Here is a 24,238-nt window from a genome sequence, read left to right on the forward strand (position 1 = left end):
TGAATTATCAGTGATTACAATCAGTAATACACTTGCATGAGAACTATAGAGTGCAAAGAAAACAAAACAACAAAAAGCAAGAATGCTCAGTGCTGCCACCACACGTTCTTTTTTCAAGGTAGCCAACACAAACAAATCCTATTCCTAAATATCGCAGTGTTTCCATTATTTTGTCGAACTCCTGTATATATCCTTCACAAAGCCGTGCTCTCCGTGTAGGGTATCATTCCTTTATGTTTCACATCCCAATATTCAAACTGTGGTAAGTGTTATGGTATCTAGAGTATATTTATTAAGTAGAAGTGAAACAGTTTACTTTTTATTTTATTTTATTTTTGTGAGGAAGAGATACGTAGGCTTCTTGGAACATCAATAATGTTAGATCGGTAAAAGAAAAACTTATAGGTTCATTTCTAAAACCACTGACTAAAATTTTTAGATTTTTTATTTAGCCGGTTTCCAAAATTGGTCGATCTGTGGCGTTAGGAAGAATCTTGAATTTTAAACCCTGAAATAAAGGAAAATTGATTTTAGAACATAATACATTTCCTGATTTGAGCTTTCCAAAGCAGTGTCTTATTTCGTGACCTATTGTTCTGTGAAACTGGATACTGTTAATTGAGAAGAGGAAAGGTAATTTACAGTCCTAGTCTAGTTTAGTCTATCAATTCAGTTCTACGTATAGATATCAATATAGACTACAAACCATGACATTAGTGCAGATTCAGTCAGACTAGTTTAATGCAGGGGGGGAACGTTTTAGAAATTTGTATAGTTAAAAAAATCACAAATTATAAAAACAGAGCAGATTAAAAGTTTATCTTTGAAGAACTTTGAAGTTTCAAAACGACTATTTCATCGACTGAGTGAACAGAAATAAATATTATTGTAGCCCCCCCCCCTCACTTTGGTTGAAAAAATGGTTGTGTGTTAAATCAGGATCATTTAAAGTGTGGCGAAAATAGGGATGCACTTTAAAATATTATATATAAAAATGCAATTTTCCTTTAAAATGTTTACAGGTGGTCCTCGAACTGTGTGTGTAAATATTTGTATCAATATAAAGTCCCACGTTTCCGTTTTAAAACGGAAACTTTATTTCATACACATATTTACTTGTTTCCTGTTGCTGTTTTAATTGATTCTGATGCAATCAAATTACAGTCGTACCATAAAATCAGTGAAACTAACACATCTGTTGGGTAACCGGAGTGGGCTGATATCCAACGTGGTTGGAAATATTTCGACATTATGCATTCCAGTAAATTGTACTATCATAACACGAAACACTACATTAAAGTGGGGTGAAAGATACTTTATAGGGGAGGACAGCTAAAATTCATACAAGCTATCCTCCAAGCAAGCCTGGATTAGCCGATTTTAAACACAGGATTACTCTCCGGTAATCCTGTGTTTTTTCCCACTTGGTTGGAAAAAAACTTCCAACATCTTTCTCTGTAATCCATTCTGGATTACAGAGAAATCCATTTGACATAATTATGCCTAAGTACATAATTGTCTGTACTCATTTAGCTTTTATTGACTTGTTTAAATGTGAACTATGAACGTTGGATGCATTGAAATTATCCATGATCCGTAGCTTTTTAGTAATTTGATTCTTGAAAAGAATTAAAGTTGTCATGAATTTTGAAGTATTGGTTACACATCTTTATGCGAGCGAACGAGATTTTTTGGACATATTAGCAAATACGTCCGGCAAAAGCAGAGTTGCTCTGCACATGGACACACGGTTATTATTATTACGTGATGCCTCCAAGAGTCTAGGGACTCATCGTGGCGGAGTCTCCTTACTTAATCCTCCCACTACACGACACTACTACTACCATCAACTCAATGCCATCTACTGTCCGTCACCACCAATAGTATGTCTGTAAACTGTATATGTGTTGTTGGTAGATTTGCCTGTATGCAATATGAAAAACCCGAGTTTCTGAGAAGAATAAACCCTGCTTCATGAGATCGGCAAACTCGCTTTCAACTGCAAAAGCCTATATTCCTCTCGTCACGACGAGAATCGATTTGGATCTTTATTATATTATTATTATTATGTGACACCTCCAGAGAGTCCAAAGACTCATCGAGGGAGAATGTGCCAACAGCATCGAACGATATACCATTATAACTACTAACAGCGCTCAAACTTGCTTAATTTTTTTCGTGAGCCATTAGTAACAGAGGCTCTACCAATCGACCAACCTTCCAATTGAAGTTCGCAATGTACTATCGTTCTTGCACTTCGTAAGGGCTTACAGGACATAACTACCTCACAGATTCCTATGCATTTGAGAAACAACCTAAAAGAGGGATATTGAGAAGTTGGAATATGTAGCTACTTTATAGCAGTATGGTTTAAAGAACACGAACGTAGGTTCCCTGAACAAAGTACACTCAAAACAAAAGAATGTACTGCTACTTTACTCCATTTAGATTGATTATTACTCACAATGCGGATATATTTCTTTTTCCAGAGTGATACACGATTTCTGAGTAGCATAATGACCACTTATTCACACACACAGCATCGGTGTGCTTGTAGCTTTTGCATCCCCTCGTGTGTGGGGTGGGATTGACATTTAAAAAAAAATTTTTTTTAATTCCTCTTAGAATGCCACGAGCCTTTAAGAACTTTTCAACTAAAAATGGATTAGAAGTGGCACAGTGTCCTGTCGAAAACACGACATTTTTTCTTTAATCTCACAAAAACAGACAAACTGGCCGGAAAACAAAGAACTGGGAGTGGGAACATTGCAGGTGGAATAAATCTGTCTTAATACTGTTAAACTCATTCGCCATCTGCCATTCTCATCATCCTCCCAGTAAAGGCATTCCATACATCGATTACATGCAAAATAACAATAAAATATAACTCCTTACTCACTGCATCCATCCAGTTAATTCCTTTCACACTTTATATGTTTCAATCCCATCGTTCCCTCCTCTTAATCAGAACCTGCAGATTACACTCTCTCAATCTGCGTTCATAGTTGACGCTTCACTGTCCCAATATCATCTTTATTACGGTAGCTCCTCGAAATCCAGATGAGTAGACTGTGCACAAGCCTTCCATCTGACTAGCTTCCATTTACGACATTGTTAACAAGAAGTCTTTCTTACTGAGGTTCTGGAGGTATTATCATCACAGCTTTTCTCGATCGTTACACCCTTCTTTCTCTCTCTCTCTCTCTCAATTGAAATATTTCACTGTGTGTGTGTGTGTGAGAGAGAGAGAGAACATATATTTTTAATATTAGATTGTATAATTAAGAATAATATATTAATATCGAACATAACAAGAAAATCGATAGAAAACATCGGGTTCTTAAACTTGTTTTATAGTCCCGTATTATACCTAAACCTTTACATGATCCTAGAAAAAATAAAGCCTGAAAAAGTAAAAATTGTTGTGTTTAAAATTGCATGATTTCAATTTTGCATCATTTCATAATGTTAAGTATTAATTTTTTATAATTATTTCATATTTTGAATATATTCTAATAGGCAATTGCGAAATAGTTATTATTATTATTATTATACAAACACCTCTTGGAGTCGAGTCATCAAGGGCGGTAAAAGATGCATTCTAACAGAGATAATGTTTATCATACCTCATCTTAAATTGAATCAATGTTTCCGCACTCACCATCTCATTTAGCAATAAATTCCCCTCACCAACCACTCTCCATGCAAAAGAGTCATGCCGCACTCTCTTACGCAACACACCTTTATACAACTTCCAAGAATGACTTCTTGTCTCTATTCCCTTTTCTCCTTCAACCCTTTGAAAAATATCCTCTGTATCTATTTGATAAGCATCTCTTAGCAATATTTATGTCTCAATCATATCGCCCCTCTTCCGCCTATTGACTAGCGTCTGTAATCCACATTCTCTCAGCCTGTCTTCATAGTCAGTATTGCACAACCCTGATATTGCTTTAGTTATTCGCCTCTGAACTTTTTCCACAGCTTGCTTCTCACCTAGAAACGCAAGTGACCAAATCGATGCGCAGTAGTCCAGATGTGGTCTAATCAAAGCGTTGTACAGCGGAAGGACCACATCCTTATCTCTACTTGTCAATGTTCTTCTTAGTATACTGGCGTTTCTTTGTGCTGTTTTTATTATTTTTGCAGTATGTCCCTTGAACTTCAATTCTTTATCCACTAATATCCCAAGATCACACGCTTCCTGCACTCCTCCTGTAATCCAAGGTCTTCAATATGATACGCAGCTCTACTTTTTTTTTTTTTTTTGAGATCCAAAGTGCAAAACCTTACATTTACTGGTGTTAAATTGACATCCCCACTCGTCTGTCCGCATAGCCACTTGATTCAAATCGCTCTGAAGAACCACTATATCTTCATCATTCCTAATAACTTTTCCTAGCTTAGCATCGTTGCAAACAGCTGGTGATTCGGTCAACTTGTAGACCACTCGCAATATCATTAACAAACAAAATGAACAGCAGTGGCCCTAGAACAGAACCCTGTGGGACTCCATTGGTAACTCTCCTCCTGAGAGACGTGGCACTTCTATACACAACCGTTTGATATTGATTAGAAAGCCAGTCTGCTATCCAATCAACCAACTGATTTTCTAATCCCATTTGCCTTAACGATAGTCACCTTATTATAAAATGTACGCAAATTTGTAAAACAAGACCTCCCTTTAACAAACCCATGCTGACCTCTATACAGAATTTTTTCCGCCCAGTCTTGTATTCTACTCCTAACCAACCTCTCCAAGATCTTAACAACCACTCCAGATATGCAAACTGGTCTGTAATTTGAAACATCTGTTTTGCTTCCATCTTTATGTAATGGAAGAATCTTTCCCTCTCTCCACTCATTAGGGATTGTTGAAGACACTATACTCTCATTAAACAACCGAGTCAACAGAAGTGTCAGTTCCTTAGCACATTCTTTAACACGTGGTGAAATTCTATCTAATCTAATAGCCCTATTCACATCAATATGACTTAAGTAATCATAGACTTTCACCTCATTCATCTTCAAGAGATTACGTTGAAGTACTGGTTCCTCAACTTCCTGTTTCCTTTGAATAGTATCCTTACCATCAGTATGAAAAACCTTAACAAACTGATCACTGAACAACTCCACAATAACTTCTTCCTTGGTCACTTTAGCACCTTCTCTATCCAGCAGAGTTATCTTCCCATAATCATTCTTTCTTTTGCTAGCTGCATAACAGAAAAATTCTCTGGGGATTTTCTTAGCCTGTTTCGCTAGTCTCCTCTCATACTCAAGCTTCGCCTTCTTGTTGTACTTGTTATTCTTCTTGCCTACGCTTTATATATTTCATGCAACTGTTCACATCTTCAAAGTTTATATTTATTCTATAATCTTCACTTCTGCAATTGCTGCTTAATTTCCCTATTCATCCATTTAACATCGATTTTGTTAATCATTTTTTATTTAGGTACGCAGTCTGTTATTGCCCTCATCAAATACTTCTCAACTATGATCCACGCCACATTAATGTCTTTTTCTTCAAGTTCTTTTTCCCATAGAACTCCTTCAAGTTGTTTTCTGAGTTTTCCATAATCTCCAGCCCTATAGTTACACATGTTCCCCTTCTCGTACTCTAGATACCTTTGCATGCTTTCTCAACTTCCAGCTCAGGACCACATGATCGCTGTCACCAACTGGTGGCAATGTTGATATGCTGTTAACAATTACGAAACCTTAAAAAATACTCAAAACCTTAATTTAAATTATATTTTGATGATATAGCTAAGCAAGAAAAAAGTAAGCAGTTACTTATTGGGATCCTCCCATATATATCGCAACTCCAACCTTTGTTTATTTTTCATATTCTTTTCAACCTTCCTCTCGCTTGCTCTGAATATCTTCGAGGTAATTCTTCTACAGTCTACTAACGTTAAGCATTGCTGAATCTATTTTTACATTGACAAATTAGTTGGAGCAGAGACATAGTGTTATCTGAAAATTTTGTTTGCCTGAAGACGAAGCCTCTTGATTGTGAAAAATAATAATAATATAAATTAATGTCATGAAATTGTTCTGAAATATATGAATTTTAGTATAATATCGAGCTGTATAAACTTGTAATTAGATATTGTACGGAAAAGTAGTCAAACCAGTTGAGCAGCTATTTTGCGATACGCTTGAATTCAGTCAACACACACACACACACACACACACACACACACACACACACACACACACACACACACACACACACACACACACACACACACAAATACTGTCCGTTTATTACCCATAATACACTTGTAATATCACTGCATGAAAGTTTTTTTGTGTTCTTACAGAATCGAAAAATAGACGAATTTTTATAACCTTTTTTGTTGTTATTATTTTAAGATATTTCCGATATAACACTGGTTACGTTTTTATTTCTGAATTAAGAATTGTGCGATCAAGACACTTCTGAACATAAGAATTTAATATTAATAAACTTGTAATTTTCAAAAGATATATATATATATGAAGATTCTTCCAACGAATAAATGGGATAAAGCATGCATGCATGCAGTTGATTATCAGAATTACAATAATTACAATGAAAATTACAATAATTCGAGAACATCTTGGCGAATTTGATCTCATGGAAAATTCTGTATGCCGTAATTGTCATTCTGGTTAAAAGTACTTGGGTGTGGGGGAAAGAGCGAAGTTGACTATAAAAATATTTTTAATAGATCCGGTGATTCAAATTTGCTCCATTTTTGATTTACATTATTTGTAACAGTTAAAGCAAGCCTGCCCGACAAATTATATAATTTACAAAGCATAGATTTTCCTATGTCAGTCTATGGAGACACATATAAATAGGCTGACCATACGTACCGTTTTTTTTTTTTTTTCATATTTTCCGGCAGTCCCGTCGTTTTAATAAAAATATCAATTTTGTCCCGTTTTTAATAAAAAACTATAAATATACTTTAATATTGGTCAATCATAAATTATTATTCATAATCTATAATCGTCTGTGGATCGGTGGACCCTCATAAAATCTATAATTGTGAGGCAAATGGATACATCGAATAAAGAAAACATTCCTGTATCTGATAGACGGGTACAGATTTTTTTCTGAAATGAGCGAAAAACGCCTAGACTTTCAATATTGTTGAGTTTATTCTTTGTCTTCCAGGAAGTGCAGCACCTGTTGGGAGAATATTTTCTGTTATGAACAGTATGTGGTCAAAGGAGAAATCTTGAGACAATGAGGGCTATGTTAGTTATAAGACAAAATCGTGTGATGGAGTGTGAGAAGTTTTATGATAAGCTGTTAAAAGATCACTTATCGGAGAAATATTCATGGTACGATCGTGGTAAAATACAGTCTCCCCCCCCCCCACACACACACCCCTACGTCTACCTAAATTTTTGTATGGGTTCTGTCACTGAAGAATAATGGTAAGCTCAATATGTTTATGTAATAAAACCTTTTTAGCGTCTTACTTTTTCATTAATACAGAATATTACATAACCCCCGTCCCGTTTTTGTCTCAAGGAAATATGGTCAGCCTCAGGGCCTGATTTAGACCTGTTGAGGCCTTAAAGGCCCAGAGGCCCCTACTGTTTTAAATTACATCAGCTGGACTTTTTGTTTTTTTATTTGAGGGCCCCGGCAGATTGCGAGGCCCTAAGCTGTAGCTTTTTCAGCTTATACGTAAATCCGGCACTGGTCAGCCTACATATAAAGTACTTAATGGAATGACTATTGCCTTTTTAAAGCTAGAAGTCGCTGAATTGTGTCTTCCATTCTTCCGACTAGTCTAAGGTGTTAGACGACTTCTGAGAAGGTCAGGGTTAACAAACTTGCAGAAAGATAGAGAACTCTCGTTATCAGTAAATATCAACTGCCAAGGTTATTGCCAGTGTCATATTCGTTTCTCATCTCACAGTAACACAACGTGCGAAGATTTTGGACTGCTAGCAATCAGCAGTGTTCAATAATATAAAGTAATTTTATTTTTATTCTTTTAATACAATTTTGTATTAAAATAACACATAACTGTTAAAATTATTTTATTAAAATTATAAAAATATGATAATAAAATAAAAAGTATTTAGTTGGAAGGGGACCAATCGTTCGATGTTGTTGCCACACTCTCCCTCGATGAGTCTTTGGACTCCCTGGAGGTGTCAAATAATAATAAGAAGAATAAGAATATTGATACATTTATTATTGCTTTAAAATAAATATTAAAACACGGTCTAAACAGAGAAAAAAAAATTCACCTTTATGATATGCATACTGATGAGATGTTTTGTATTTATTACATATGAAATTAGCAGACTTAAGCTTTATCATTAAATGACTCTGCGATTTAGGAGACATCCAGTAAAGAAATTTGGGATCTTCTAAACATTATTTAATACACATACCATTAAACCCACACACACCGCTGTCTTTGGATGATAGATGATTTTCATTACCTGGTGTGAGACTGTGAGTTGCTTGGTAGGGATCTGAAGTGCCTTGAAAATCTACCTACCGCAGCTGTATATACTTTGAATTTATTTATAACATATGATATTTATAAATTGAAAATGTTATTATAGTCAGGCAGCTCAAAATTTCTGATAATCCGCGATCTTGATTTTGGACTTTTTGTGGCTATTTAATACTACGAAACTAAAGCCATGAATGAGACAGTATTGTGCTGCATATGAACTGCGTGTGCTCCAATCTTACTATTTTGCTCGAGATTTTGAGAGGGGAGGGAAAAACCGAGATTATTATTATTATACGGGAGTCCGAAGACTCATCGTTCGAGATCCAATCTATCATACCTCTCCTGGTACCAATTAACAGATAAAGCACTCACAAGACTCTGGCAATCCAGTCCACTCATTCACAACTCTCCAAGCAAAAAATTTATTCCCGCCCTCCTACTAACCACACCTTTATTCAGCTTCCAGGGATGACCCCCCCCTTGTTCTGGTCCCTCTAGCCAAGTGCTGAAACATTTCTCCTGCATCTATCCTGTAAAACCCGTTAGACAACTTAAATGTGTCTATCATACCCCCTCTTGTTCTCCTATAAACTAACTTCTGCAATCTACACACCTTCTATCTATCCTCATAGAGAACATTCCACAGATCACTCACCAATATGGTGAGTGATCTGTGGAATGTTCACACGTGGATCACTCTCCACGAGATGACCAAATGAATTTGGGTATAGTACACGTTTCCTGCAAATCAAAACAGCTGACGGTCTACCTTAATTGTTTTGCTGGGAAGAATAATGTACTACAATCCATCTTGATAACTATATGATCTTGCACATAAGGTACGACTACTACTCAACGCCATGCAGTATAGTAGTCAAAGTAAAGATGGTATAACTCGCTATTGACTGGGATTCTTCAATATTACTGTCTAAGCTTGGCATTTGAGTGCGGCGCTCTTGGAAAATTTCGTAGTTATGGGGAGACTAATTACAGAAAAGCATTAAGGATTTGTTGACTGGTACAAAGGTGGGTTTTACACAAGCAGTAATTGGTAATTCATAAAAGAAGTTTATGAATAAATTGAATGATAATAAAACTGGATTTGTTTTCAACAGGAAGACAAACCCTCAAGAAACTGTTTTCAGAATCACTCTGCAGAATATTACTAATCTCTAATTCAGCCTTCCTCAATGCAGATCTGATTGACTAAGTAGATAGCGTATCCGTTCTCCTGCTAATAGGCTGTTGGTTCGGATCCCACTGTTTTTAGGTGTCAGGTGATTTTCGTCATCCACTGCGAGACCACCATCCTGCTTATTGGGACGCGAAGACTCGGAAAGTTCCATGTTTGGTCTCTTTATCAAGGGAACTGGGTTATCTTACAATGCCAAATGAAAGATACATTTACAATCTTTCGCGTTAAAATAATCACATTAAATTAAACAATGTGGTCCAGGGCACTGCCAATTCCCTCACAGCTTCACGTAAAACTCGATCCAGTATACCATTCATTCCGACAGCTGTATTCACATTAAGGTTCCGTAATATGCTATGCACCTTCATTTCATTTACCTCAGTTCCTATACAAGCCTTTGTCTCTCTCTTTACTGCAATATCTCTGCCTGGATGATGTACTCTTGCAAAGTGTTCACTTAGTAATTCTACTATTTCGACTGATTCAGTTATCTCCCTACCATCGGCATTTATTAAAATCATTCTGACAGAAACATTATTTCTTTTATTTGCAGCATATCAAAATAACTGTTTGGGATTATCTTTGGCTTGCACTGCTAATTCCTTTCATACTCTGCTTTTGCCTTTCTTACCACACTGGTTACCCTTCCGGCCTGTGCTTTGTACTGCATGTGCTTGCTGGTCACCTTTCTCCTTGAGTTCCCTCCACAATTTTTTTCTTTTTTTTTCCCTTTTTTGTAGCTCCAGCTTAATGATGATATGCATCCAACTCCCACTTGATTTACTTCCTGACTCTAGGTATGGAGTCTGCCATTATCTCATTCAAACTCTCCTTTACCACTTTCCATGCACTATCAACTCCAGATCTTGCAGTGCAGTTTCACATGCCATGGCACTGATCCAAACAATCTCAAGCTTCTCATACTATAATTTCACATATACCCCCCCCCCCTTAACTGAAAATTCCACACATTTAGCCACCTCCCAGGTAAAGCCCATATGATCACTCTCGCCAATTGGCGGCAACGTGGTCATATTGGTTATAGATAAATTCTCAGATGCAATTACTAGATCGAGCATTCTGAAACCCCTAATATAAGTAAGTGTTTATCTATAATAAAGTAACAGCGGAGTTGGATATAGAAAATCCTTTCTCGGTGATACCGCTGGACTTTACAAACGGATCTGACAAGATTTCACACGGAACTGTGTTGCATAAATTAGAACAAATGGTTATGGATCCGAAGCTGGTGATTTGGATTAGAGGGTGGCAGATGAACCGATATCAAAGAGTAGTTTATGGAGGAGCTGAGTCCAGGAGAAGGCTGGTGACTAGCGGTATACCTCAGGGCTCGGCACTTGGCTCTCTGTTGTTTAATTTGTGCATTAATGATTTTGGAAATATCCACTTGTTTTCTGATGATGCAAAATTGGGAAAAGCGATAGTCAATTCAAATGATGTGGATATCTTGCAGGATGACTTAAATAGGCTGGCGGTTTAATGTGGCTAAGTGTAAGGTGATGCACTTCGGGAGGATGAAATCACATGCGTGTACTATATTAATGGAACTGAACTGCAAGACATTGATGAGGCAAGGGACTTGGAGGTTATTGTGGAGAGAGAATTTGAGTTTAGAGGGAATATTTCAAACATTATTAGATCGTTGCCAAAACATCCATCAAATTATATGCTTGTTGAAGAACACACTAGCAAACTGGGATAGGGAAGTTATTATTCTACTTGATAAGGCATTAATAAGATCACATTTGAACTACTGCGCACAGATCTGGTCACCTGGATTTTTTGGTAATGAAGAAATGGTGGAGAGGATTCAGAAGCCAGGGACAAAGATTGTTACCCTCATAGGAAACATTCTGTGGAATGTTTCCTATGAGGGAAAGTGGAGCTTTTATGGGAGAAGCTGAGTGGATGTGCAGACATCAGTGAGGCAGTTGAGTGTATGAATGTGTATAAGGTCTCTGGGCTCAAAAACTAGTTGATAGACGTAAGAGATGAGATATGATAGAGGAATATAAATTATTAAAGGGGTTTTATAGGATTGATATTGATGACTTTTTTCTGTATAGTGCAGCAAGGGAGAGAACAAGGGGTCATCCCTGGAGATTGTGTAAGAGTGTCGTTAATAACATGATATATTGTTGAATAACGGTTAATGTGTCAATGTAGGGTCTCCTACGATGAGTCTTCTGACTCCATAGAGACACCGTTATAATAATAATAAAACTATATTCCATCACATGCTGTCTCGGGTAATTATTCCTTAGTAACTGCGTAAATTCAATTTCCTTCCTCCCATGTGTCCTCTCCTCCTTCAATATATGCTCCCATAGTTGAAATCCCATAATAATTACTCGCCCTCCACTCATCGAGTCAATTTGTCGATGCATACTATCTCCATCATCATCTCCTGATCTACAGCACCATTCAACTGTATATTTTGTTCTGCTGGCCTCTATCTCACACCAGATAGCTCCAAATGTACTATTTTCAATGGCCTGCAGTTGAACTTCTACTCTCTTTGGTTGCAATTCATCGGCTATCATAAATAACACTCCTCCCCTCATTCTTTTCTCTCTATCCTCCCTGAACACACTATACCCTTCATATTCTGTCCCACTAACTATATCATCTTCTGTCAGCTATGCCTCACTAATACCAATAACCTTTGGCCAGAATGAACTAATCAGTGCCACAAGTTCCTCTCCTTTGTTCGGAATGCTACTGGCATTAGTGCACATAAAGTGCAAAAGCCCTTTAGACCCACCACTATTCTGACGCTTTATATTAACTATCTCATTCTGGTTTGTCACCAGTGGTACTAACTTAGGCTACATTCAGCTTCCTCACTGATGTCTGCACATCCACCTAACAGCTTTTCCCTTAAAAGCTTCAGTTTCTCTGATTTTGCACATCCACTTTCACTTCATTCAGCGAACACTTTTTCTAGACTCTGAACATCAAATCCATTCAAATGCAAACCATCCTTCTTCACTAAGTCCTTTTTGTCCGTCAAACTCACTCGACACTACTCACCTGCATAACCTACGCATTGAGTCATTCAATATTATGGTCCTCCTTCTCAACTCTATTCTGCCATGCCGCGGCAACAGACTCACTATCTTAAACCCCTCACTCTTTTCTTTTCTTTTCTTTTGCTATTTCCAGTAATTCTTTCATGTCCTTCTATATTCCTAATACCGAGAACTGAAAGATGAGAAATCTGAAGCGGTATGTAAGAGAAGATGAAGCCTCTTTCGTTAAAAGACGCTGAAAAAAGTATTATTATACGGGTATCTCCATGGAGTCAGAAGACTCATCTCTGGAGACCCAAACTATCAAAACAATATCTATCACACCTCTTCTTGAACTCATTTACAGATGAAGCATTCAAAACTGAGTCAGGCAATGCATTCCATCCATTCAAAACTCTCCGAGCAAAAAATCTAATTCTCACACCCTTGTTAACCACACTCCTCCTTAATTTCCAGGAATGACCTCTTGTTCTTCCATCACTATCACACAGCTGAAATATTTCTCCTGCATCAATCTTATAAAAACGTTTAGTAATTTAAATGTTTCTATCATATCTTCTCTTCTCCGCCTATCAACCAACCTCTGCAATCCACAAACTCTCAATCTATCAATGTAGGGAGCATTCCTTACACCAGTCATCAACTTAGTCACTCTCCTCTGAACCCTTTCCACCACTTCCTCATCTCCAAGGAATCCAGGCGACCAGACTTGAGCACAGTAATCCAGATGTGGAAGTATCAACGTCTTATAAAGAGGAATAATAACCTCTTTATTTCTGGATGTTAGTGTGTTCTTCAATAACCAAGTAATCCTATTCAATCTTGGACACCTTAGCAATGTGCCCTCTGAATTTCAACTCCCTATCTACCAACACACCCAAGTCCCTACCGCCATCAATCTCTTGGGATACTGTTTCATCAATATGGTAGATAGCTGGTAATCTTTTAATCCCAAAATGCATGACTTTACACTTTTCCACATTGAACTGACATCCATTATCTTTTGCCCATTTTGCCAGCTTATTTAAACCATCCTGCAAACTCTCAACATCAGCTTGATTTTTTATTGCACTACTCAACTTTACATCATCAACAAACAACTGAATATCTCCCTTCAAATCATTTCCTATATCATTTATGTACAAAATAAACTAACGGCCCAAGAACAGAGCCCTGAGGTACACCACTGGTCACTTGCTTCATCTTCGACTCTGCTCTTCCATACACTACTTTCTGGTATCTCTCCATGAGCCATTCTCTTATCCATATCACATTTTAGTATCCAAACCCCATTTGTTCTAATTTGCATAACAATTTCCCATGGGATATCCTGTCAAAAGCCTTAGCAAAATCCAGAAGTATCATTCCCTTGTCCAACTCAGATGTCAGTCTATTATAAAAAGTTAATTTTATAATATAATACTGTAATTTTATCATTACAGTATATACAACTAATACCATTTTTATTTTATTCTATATATTAAATACATCACCTACTGAAATGAATAATTATTTCCATGTACAAATTAAATTAATCAAATTAATTTGATTTGGGGATATAATAATGTCTTTTAATATGTATTTCAGTAAAATTCAAATTAAATAATAAAAAAAAAATAAACATTTAAAAAGCAAAATCACGCAGAATGTAAATAGCGAAACCAAGTGGAAGTATAATTCCATGATCGATTGTTGCTGCCCGGATTCTAGAATGGGTTAATCGAGCAAGAACTAACTACACGAAGAGAACTCGGCCACTAATGATTTACTTCACTGACTGCCCTGGAATTGTCTTCCTGAATAATCCACTACGAAATGATTTATGATACGTACTTTTTCATTTGTGGCTGATAAAACTGTTAGCCAATTACTGTCAATTCACTCATTATAGCAGTAGAAGTTCCAATGTAACGAAGCTTCACAACGATAGGAAAGAATGTTTATTATAATGAATACTGGTTATGGGCATTTAAACATCTGGAATGGTAAAAATTTCCCTCGGAATCATACAATAAATAGAGGCATAATGTAAATTATTTTTATGTTACCATTTATGCAGTACGTATTCGCAGTAATTTTGATTACATTTGCATATCTTGCATTGTCTAGTACGGAAACATTTACCTTACTGACAATTTACACTCGTCGTGACAAGTAAGAGTTTACTGGAATTTAATAAATACAAAGATTTATACTTTGAAAGTGCTGATGCACGTACTGCTGTAATGAAGGATGAACAAATGTAAAGAGTAAAACATCATGAATAGTTGAAAATAAACTGGCAATAATGTACTATCGCTTAATGTCGCCAACATTGTTTTGACAGAACGTGGTTGGTTCATATGATCCTTAACGAATTACCATGTACCCAACCTTCATTATACAGAAAACGCTAAACTCCGACAATAATAAAATAACAATTCACTACATAATAATAATAATAATATAATAATAATTTGTGAAAGGGAAACTATGTACTCTTTAGTGCTTTTTTAATGTATATTTTTTAACAAAAAGTGATTATTATAATAATTTAAACAGTTATAAATCATTATATTTTAATAAAAATAATACGTTATTTGAAATAATACTTCAAATAACGTATTATGTTATTTAATATTAGGTTTTAAATAATTATGCAATTTATATTTCTGAATAATAAAAAGGATATATAAAAAAGAATAACCTTATCCATGATAACAGAATTCGGGACTTAATAATGTGTTCTGGCACGTCGAAGTTAGAGCCTCTGGGGAAGTACTCAGCTCTTGGAAAGTTGGAATTTTTCGTTCCTCCGAACAGTAAAACCGGCTTGTGAAGTCACGCAGCTCACGGATATAATTACCCAATTTTTATCTCTTTAAAATGTTGGTACAAAATATTTTAAAGTAGGCGTCGAGATTGGAATTTCCATGCGAGTTTTATTATTATTATACAAACACCTCCTGGAGTTGAGACTCATCAAGGGAGGCAATAGTAAGATGCATTCTAACAGAGGTAATGTTTATCATACGTCATCTTAAATTGATTTAATGTTTGCTCATTCACTTTTTTAGTTGGCAATAAATTCCACTCTCCAGAGAGACGATATTAATTAGTTTCGACATCGTCTCTCTCTTCACCAATATCCCCCATAAAGAAACTGTAGACCTGTTAAATCAAACATTTCCGTCCGACATTGTTGAACTGTTCAAATTTGTTATAACTTCTGGTTACTTCACATGGAAAGGAAAAATCTACAAGCAAGAGGAGGGAACAGCAATGGGGTCTCCCTTGTCACCCAACTTGGCAGATCTGTTTATAGAACATCCAGAAGAAAAAATCCTCGCATTCAAACCCAAACCAAAACTTTGGCTTCGATATGTCGATGATATCTTCGCAGTCTGGAGTCATTCCGAACAAGAGCTACTTCAGTTTTTAGAAAAAATCAACCTCCTTCATCCACACATCAGATTTACATTAGAAAGAGAATCCCCACAAGGCATCCCCTTTCTGAATTTACACATCCAAAGAAAAGAAGACGGTTCCAATTCCACCGCTGTCTATCGCAAACCGACATTTTCAGGCCGCTACATTCACAATACTTCAGCTCATCATCCCTCTCAAAAATTCGGCATCATTAAATCATTACTCCTCCGAGGATTCTCTAAAACAGTAATTGGAAATAATCAAACACACAGCCACTCTAAATGGTTACAATATCAAAACAACTGAAAAAATCATCAGCAATTTCTCTGCACTTCAACCTAGACAAGAACAACCCATAGGATTCTTATGCCTTATATCAAAGGCATCTCTGAACGGTTCTCGAAAATTATGAAGAAATACAATCTTGCTGCCATCTACAAACCCATCAACCAGATCCAAAACTTGTTACCCTCGCCTGAAGACAAACTTTTACCTATGCTACTACCTGGTATATAAGAGGTTCCATGCTCTGTAAACTCTCTTATTTTGGACAGACAGGCAGATCAGTTTATAAACGCATTTCGGAACATCAAGACCATATCCGCCTCACCAAACCGCATAAATCAGGCTCTGCTCAACACGGAGTGGAAAACCCAAACCACAAGATCCATTGGAAAAAGATAAAACTTCTACACAGATCTTCATATAAATATGAACGTTTATATAAAGAAAGTGCTGAAGCCCAACTCCACAGAACAAATCTAAACCACAATGATGTTCTTGCCATCCCTAAAGTGTGGGAAATTGTCATACAAAATTGTGTAAATAATAACTTAACTGTAATTAATTTTAATTTAATTTAAGTAATTTAGTTCATTTTAATTTAAGTTCAGGCCGCAACGCGCCACTGCACGCAATTTGGATTCCTTTGTACGTACGCGTCCTTTCTTTTGTCATTCCTAGTATTGCCTTACTGTACTGATGATGCCCTAAGATACCTAGGACGAAATATTTACGTAATAAAAAAATCCTACTACTGTGGTTCACGTGTGTTTGACCACATCCTTATATCTACTTGTCAGTGTTCTTCTTAGTATACAATTTAGTGGTGTTAAATTAATATTCCCACTTGTCTGCCCACTTTATTCAAATTGTTCTGAAGGACAAGTACATCTTCATCATTCCTAATAACTTTTCCTAGCTGAGCATCGTCTGCAAACAGCTGAATATCAGCTTGCAGACCACTCGCAATATCATTAACAAACAAATTGAACAGCAGTATCCCTAGAACAGAACCCTGTGGGACTCCATTGGTAACTCTCCTCCTGAGAGACGTGGCACTTCTATACACAACCGTTTGATATCGATTAGAAAGCCAGTCTATCCCATCAACCAACAGTATTAGTCCAATTTAACATGCATTACTTAGATCGCTCGGCTTTAAATCGAAAACAATATATCGTATTTTAATCCTAGCGAAATATGATATTTCGTTCATGTTTAACTCTTATTAAGTGGTTATCATTTTTGTCCAGTTCACAGAGTATCAGGTGGGAAATTGAGTTAACCTTCCTCACCCCAGTCGAAGCATTTATCCCAGGATTATGTGCTTTGTTTTCTACGCCGGTATGCACGTGATGACTGGAAAAATAAAAGCGACAAGTTTAATGAAGAAATTTTGTAAACGAGAAAATTCTATACCTATTACTCAGGCGATGTCAGACTATTAGCTGCAATGCTCGACTTGAGGAATTTATTCCACGCTGACATATCGTCACGTGTGAACGATCGTGCAATAGCTGCTAATTCAAGGCTAACTATGATGTAAATTTCCGTTGCTAGGCGATAAATGTTTGATCACGTGGTCTACTGCTCGGTTCCGCCTTGAACGCAGGTGTATCCTAGAAAAGCTGATTATTACCTGGCCAGAAAGACTGTAGCGCCGCGATTTGACTTCATCAAAGTCTTTAACGTGACGATTGTATATTTACCAAGAACCAGGAAGTAATTTCACCCCTCGGATTACTTAACTTTACCATTATTTTAATAAAAAATAAATGGCGCCAGCTATTTATAGCGATGACAAGAGGGTTACAATAGATGAGCAACAATTCTTAGCCAAGCCTGAGCAATGGCAAATACAGACGAGAGTTGCCTTGAAGCTGTAAGTAACTGGAAATGATCTTTAAAATATATTTTAACTTGAATATCTAAGCATTATTACATCTAGGAATCATAGAATGGTATGTGAATTGATATAATTTCATTGGTATAATTTCATTTTTGAATAAAACATCTTTCACATAAAAAATAAGATAAAAATAATAATAAATAAAAACTAGACGTGATATATTATCTGTAGATATTTTGTAATTTGCATAACTGTATTCCAGTTGCCTAAAGTATCAATAACTTTTTCATTGATGTTTCCTCTAATTATAATTATAACAAATAAACATATAATTATTTTATTTTAAAATGGGCAGCATTTATTATACTAAATAGTTTTGCATATTTTATTTTAAATATATTTATCATGCAATGGGTAAAGATTTTCGAAAATAGCTATATAATTTTCCCACCTTTTGTTTTTCTTTTTCCGAGAATTTAAAGAAAATATATCAGAAAATACATCGGCTGTCCTATACCCTTGAGTGGAACTTATGGGAACATAACATTATATGCACTTAGTTAACAGCCTAAAGAAATTATTTTGTTATATAGGAATGTGGAAAAATATTCACAACAGAAACGCAATGACAGTTGTAGGAGCTAAGAACGCTTCTTACATTGAACATGTTGTAGGATTAACTCTTAACGCCATTACATTTTCTACAAAATGGACAATTTTAAGTTCGCACATCAGCACTCGTGTTTTTCATGCATCACATGTTGAACCTAGCTTCGTATATGCTACCGAACATTTTAATATTCGGTAGAATATACGAAGCTGGTGTGAACGAAGATAAATTACTGACTTTACTTTGCAAACTTATCAGTATTAAAATTATTATTATTAAATCAAATAATCCTCATTAGCCAATCACTACAATTAACTTCCAGGTCACAATACCTTAACTGATAATGATGATGATAATAATAATAATTGGTGTTGTTGTTGTTATTATTATTATATAACATTCCTAAACCGAAAATATAATATGTGAATAGTCTAAATGTAAATAGCCTGTATGATAATAATAACACTTTGTCAAATTAAAAAAAAAGGTAAAAATTATATATAATAAAATGTAAAGTGCAGCATGTAATCATATTATCTGCCTTGTGTTGCAAACGATTACTGTGATCGTTATTATTCTGCTATATGAATTCCACATTATGTAAATTATAAAGATATTAAGAGTGAAAGTGTAATAAGAAATTATAGCACTGTTGCCTAAATATTCTAAAATATGTCATTTCTCTGAGAGGTAATAAAAAGTGAGAAAGTAAATTGATACAAAATTATTGTATACCGAACTGTACAAATGTTTAGTACAGAATTGTAAAATTGTCGTTTTTACAATTCTGTACTAAACATTGTAGATGAGTATAACTTATGTGAAAGTACTTGTATGCCGATATGTACACATGTATATAATGTAAATAAGTAGGTATGAATAATAAAGTTAATTAAGTTAAAGTTCATTATTATTATTATTATTATTATTATTATTATTATACAAACACCTCCTGCCTGAAGTCAAGACTCATAAACAATAAAAATGAATAAAAAAAAAAAAGAATTAATAAATAATAGTATTAAATAAAATGCGTTTTAAATTAGTATGAAAGGTTAATATTAACCTATCTTTTACATCTTTGCGTTCGACTGTACTTTTTTAATGTAACCCATTTGATGTAGGAGAGTGATCTGAAAAGTTCTCCGTCTAACAATGAAAAAGCGAATTTATAATCTGAAAACTATTTTTATTTTTCAACATAATCTCCCTTAAGGCTAATACATTTATTCCAGCGATACTCCAGCTCCATTAACCCGTCCCTGTAGTGGTTCTCAGTAAGATCTACAAAATATCCCTCTACAGCTGCAATCACCTCTGGATTCGAAGAAAAACGCTGACCAGCGAGGAGGAGTTCTAGTTTTGGGAAGAGATAGAAGTCAGAGGGAGCCAAATCTGGGGAATAGGGTAGATGTTCCAACAATTCATAGTGCAATCCCTTGATTTTCCCATTGCCAAAATACCTTTGTGGGCAGGTGCATTGTCCTGATGAAAGATGTTTTTTTTCTTCTGCAAACTGGATCTTTTCTCACAAATTTTTTCGTCTAGTCTGGTTAAAAGATCGGAATAATATTCTCAGTTATTGTTTTACCCTTTTCAAGATAATTGGCTTTAACATTCCAAAACACCTTTACTGCTGATGGAATTGACTTTGTCTTCTTTGGCGCCGAACAACTTGCTTCTCTCCACTGTTTTGACTGTTGTTTGGATTCTGTGTAACGGTGAATCCAAGTCTCATCCATAGTAATAAATCGACGCACAAAATCAGTTTTATTCTTGTTAAAACGCTCCAAGCACTGTTCAGAGATTTTCATGCGAGTGCGTTTTTGATCTGCTGTGAGCAAGCGAGGCTCCCATCTTGCGCAAAGCTTTTTCATATGCAATTCTTCATGCGAAATATATCCTACACGTTCTTTTGAAATGCCTATTGTCTCAGCAATTTCACGCACTTTGACTCGCCGGTCATCCAGTATCATATCGTGCACTAATCAATGATTTCTGGTGTTGTTACACTTGGAAGTCCTTCACGTTGATCATCTTCAAGGCTGGTACGGCCACGTTTAAACTCGACAGTCCATTTTTTAATTATCGAAAACGAAGGAGAAGAGTGCTCATAAACGTTTATGAACTTCGAATGAATTTCTTGTGATTAAACCTTTTTTTACAAAGAATTTTATAACCATACGATACTCAATTTTATCCATTTCAAGGGATAGACAACACTTTTGCTTCAGACAGCTGTACAGAACAAACTATTGTACTTTATAGAACGACTTGCAATTTCACATGGATGCTTATGACAGATGTACCAATTTAGGAAAAAATAATCTTGCAGATAGTGTTGCCATCTGTGGTCGAGGCCGAGAACTTTTCAGACCATTCTCGTACTTCAGCTCATCGAACTGCTCCATAGTTCTAAACACGACACGCAAATTGGGGTCGAAGTTCACGAATTGTTCAACAAATCATTCCCTTCGTGTACCGTTATTTTTACAGTTTTATTTAGCGAAGAATTTAAGATTGGTGAAGCAAATTAGCAAGAAATTCTTTCCCTGCATTTAAAGACCAACTCGTCGAGTCGGTAACACTGTTCGCCTTTTGAAATAATATTTGCCGACAAGAGGTGACGATTTAATTCAAAACGAATTTAATTTGTATGAAAAACAACGTAATTAGAAATACTGCTTTTGGTGAATACTGACAAAACATACGAACGGTTGCAATTTTCACGCGGGATTTAAATAAAAAGAAATTTAAAAAAAAACTAGCGTCCTAAATAGGGGACTTTTTTTTTTTTTTTTTTAATCCTGGGCGTTTTCTGCGACAGTTATTAATGCGGGACAATGTATTTATCATCCTGGACGGCTGGTCATCCTAGTATAGACTAGAAAATTGATTTGTTTTGCTGGTGGTCGTAATTGTAGTTATTTGCTTCTGTTTCTCGAGACGCACAGAAAATAAGTTGAACTGAATTAACACTAAATGGACCAAGCTGTTTGATAATAATATAGATACTACATAATGGCGTAGCGGAAGGGCCCGAGTGTGTGTGTGTGTGTGTGTGTGTGTGTGTGTGTCTTCGGAAGAGAGAATGTCAAAAATTAATAATCATGTGAAAAAAATGTCCAAAGCTGACTATACGCTGATCGTATTCCTTAAATAAAGGAATAAGGTTTATTTTATTTATTTTTTTTGTTTGGTTTGAATGTTTTTGCATTATGATATACTGAGGCGACTGATGTGAAGTCACCTGCTTCTATATACAAGTAGCCTAATGGTGATGATACTTCACACGCAAACCTTAGTTATACTTGAGTGAAAAATTAAGAGCATAATTTTTGCCAAATATACTTTTCATCTCTAAAAGCTAATCTAATTCATTTTTGAGATGAAATCCCTACTCCCTATACGGGAATAAAAGGCGTTGGCTGATTTTTTTTTTTTTTTTTTTTTTTTTTTTAGGATTTAACACTCTTTCATATATACTAGGTGGTTCATAATTCCACGTACAAACTATAACTGGAAACGCCACCGGAAGGTACTAACAGGGACACAAAGATACAGAAATAACACAAGGCAGTAAGTAGTGTAAAAAACTTTATTAGGCGTAACTGAACAGTTCAATAGTAGTTAGATACATAATATAGTAAACGAGGTGCATGTCTGTTATCTCAGCGTTCGTAAAACGACGCATGTTTTTCGTACGACGTCGAAAGCTTGAATGAGGAAGCCCTAATTGCTCACCTGGTGCGCTGGCGAACAGCGCCACCTATCACTTTCGGGTGACGTTTCCGGTCGTGCTTTCCTATGTGAATATGGTTGATTTTGATGTTCTCTACCTCCCCTCAAAGTTTGTACGTAGAATTTTGAACCGCCCTGTATATATCCTAATCCTGTGGCCTCCTCTCTTTGAGAGGGTTGCAGCTAATTACTAGGGAGATATGATGCAAGGTGGTTTCCCGTTGCCTTCCTTGCCATAAGTATTTTATAACTGTAGTCGTGTGTGTTCACGGGGCCAGTTTGTCTGTTCTGGGGACGAAAAACCAGAGTTTCCTAGTGAAAAAACCAACAATCCCTATTGTTTAGGGATTGTTGACCTACGTTCCAGAAGGTCAACAATCCCTAAACAATCCCTACTAGTTAAAGGGTGCCAGTGATTTCAAACTGGCGTAACAAAATCGAATGAACATTGCCTCGTCTATGAAAATCACCCAAGAGAGAAATCGTTGGTCCCGCTTACACCATTGTAGAAACAACTGACAAAATACAAATCGATGATAATGATTGTGTGGTAAAAGTGTTTGAACCCGCTAGAAATGGCACGGGTGATGCCAATTTTCAGGCCCTCCATACAACTGCTTGCAAGATACTCTTTTCCACTGCAATCTTCGTGCGCGTGGATTCGGTGCCATAGAAAATTCGGTGCAGAAAATGTGCTGCTCTCACAAAGACGGTGATGAACGAATGTTGCAGAATATGGAAATCGAAAACAAGTGAAAAAAAAAAAAAAAACCTGTTTGATGACAAGCTTCATGTAAATTCCTGTTGTTGTTGTCTTTTCCTTTGAAGAGTCTTAGATGTTTCCGTGTGCTCCTTGAATTGCTTTGGCTATGTCGATGATTTTGTTTGTATTGGCAACGGCATCCAATTTTCTGTATGGAAAAGTGGATGCCGTTGCCACGTTAGTCACCTTGAAATCGGACCTTAATTTCTTAAGGTCCGATTTCCTGTTATCAAGCCATACATAATAAAAGTTCAAATGAGCCAGTTATATAAACATGAGCTTACCTTCCTTTGCAAACGTGCAAAACACCCGCCTGCAACTTGGATATACTGTAAGAAATCAACTGCTGCATGATCAAGATAAACTTATTAGACTTAGCGCAACTCCAGCATATTTTGCAAGTGATTTTGATTGGTTACAATCACGTGATTCGAGACTATGTTTACAGAGGTCTGTATTTCCGAAATATGAGATTGTAGGATCATAAATTGCACGTTTTTGTTAGTTTTTTGAGGTGTAGAATACACCTTTAAGTTTGTGGGGGGGGGGGGATGAATCATTACAGTATATGAATTCACGAGAAAACAGCAGTGATGTATGCTAGGAATGACCAGGTCAAGGGGTTAAGGAGAAGCAACCTGTTGTTTCTTGAACAGCTGGAGGTTACAGTCCTTTGAGAAAAACAGTGTGGGGAAAGCTGTTCAATAGAATACGAGTAAATAAAATGCTACAGATGGGTGAGAAATTGATTCAGGAAGTTTGAAGTTGAAATGGGCGCGGACCTGAACCAGCAGATGTTCCTGTTTTAATATTCTTAGAACAAAGTGGAGGAGTGATGATGATGGTGATCAGTT

General features: G+C 36.2%; 1 protein-coding gene across 3 annotated transcripts in view; it reads left to right on the plus strand.

Moving 5' to 3' along the window:
• LOC150105147 (inactive fucosyltransferase B-like) overlaps positions 1–24,238 on the plus strand; it is a 124,697-nt gene that overhangs the window by 45,544 nt on the left and 54,915 nt on the right. The window contains exon 1 of one of the 3 annotated variants that reach the window (XM_090395509.1): positions 18,132–18,303. The exons of the other annotated variants lie outside the window; for them this stretch is intronic. The gene's annotated coding sequence lies outside the window, so the exon portion shown is untranslated. Of the gene's footprint in view, positions 1–18,131; positions 18,304–24,238 lie in introns of those variants that run through there. 3 annotated transcript variants of the gene reach the window in all.

The sequence above is a fragment of the Typopeltis vanoorti genome, chromosome 7, assembly GCF_054136105.1.
Source record: "Typopeltis vanoorti isolate ZY-2024b chromosome 7, IOZ_Tvanoo_1.0, whole genome shotgun sequence".
NCBI lineage: Eukaryota > Metazoa > Arthropoda > Arachnida > Uropygi > Thelyphonidae > Typopeltis > Typopeltis vanoorti.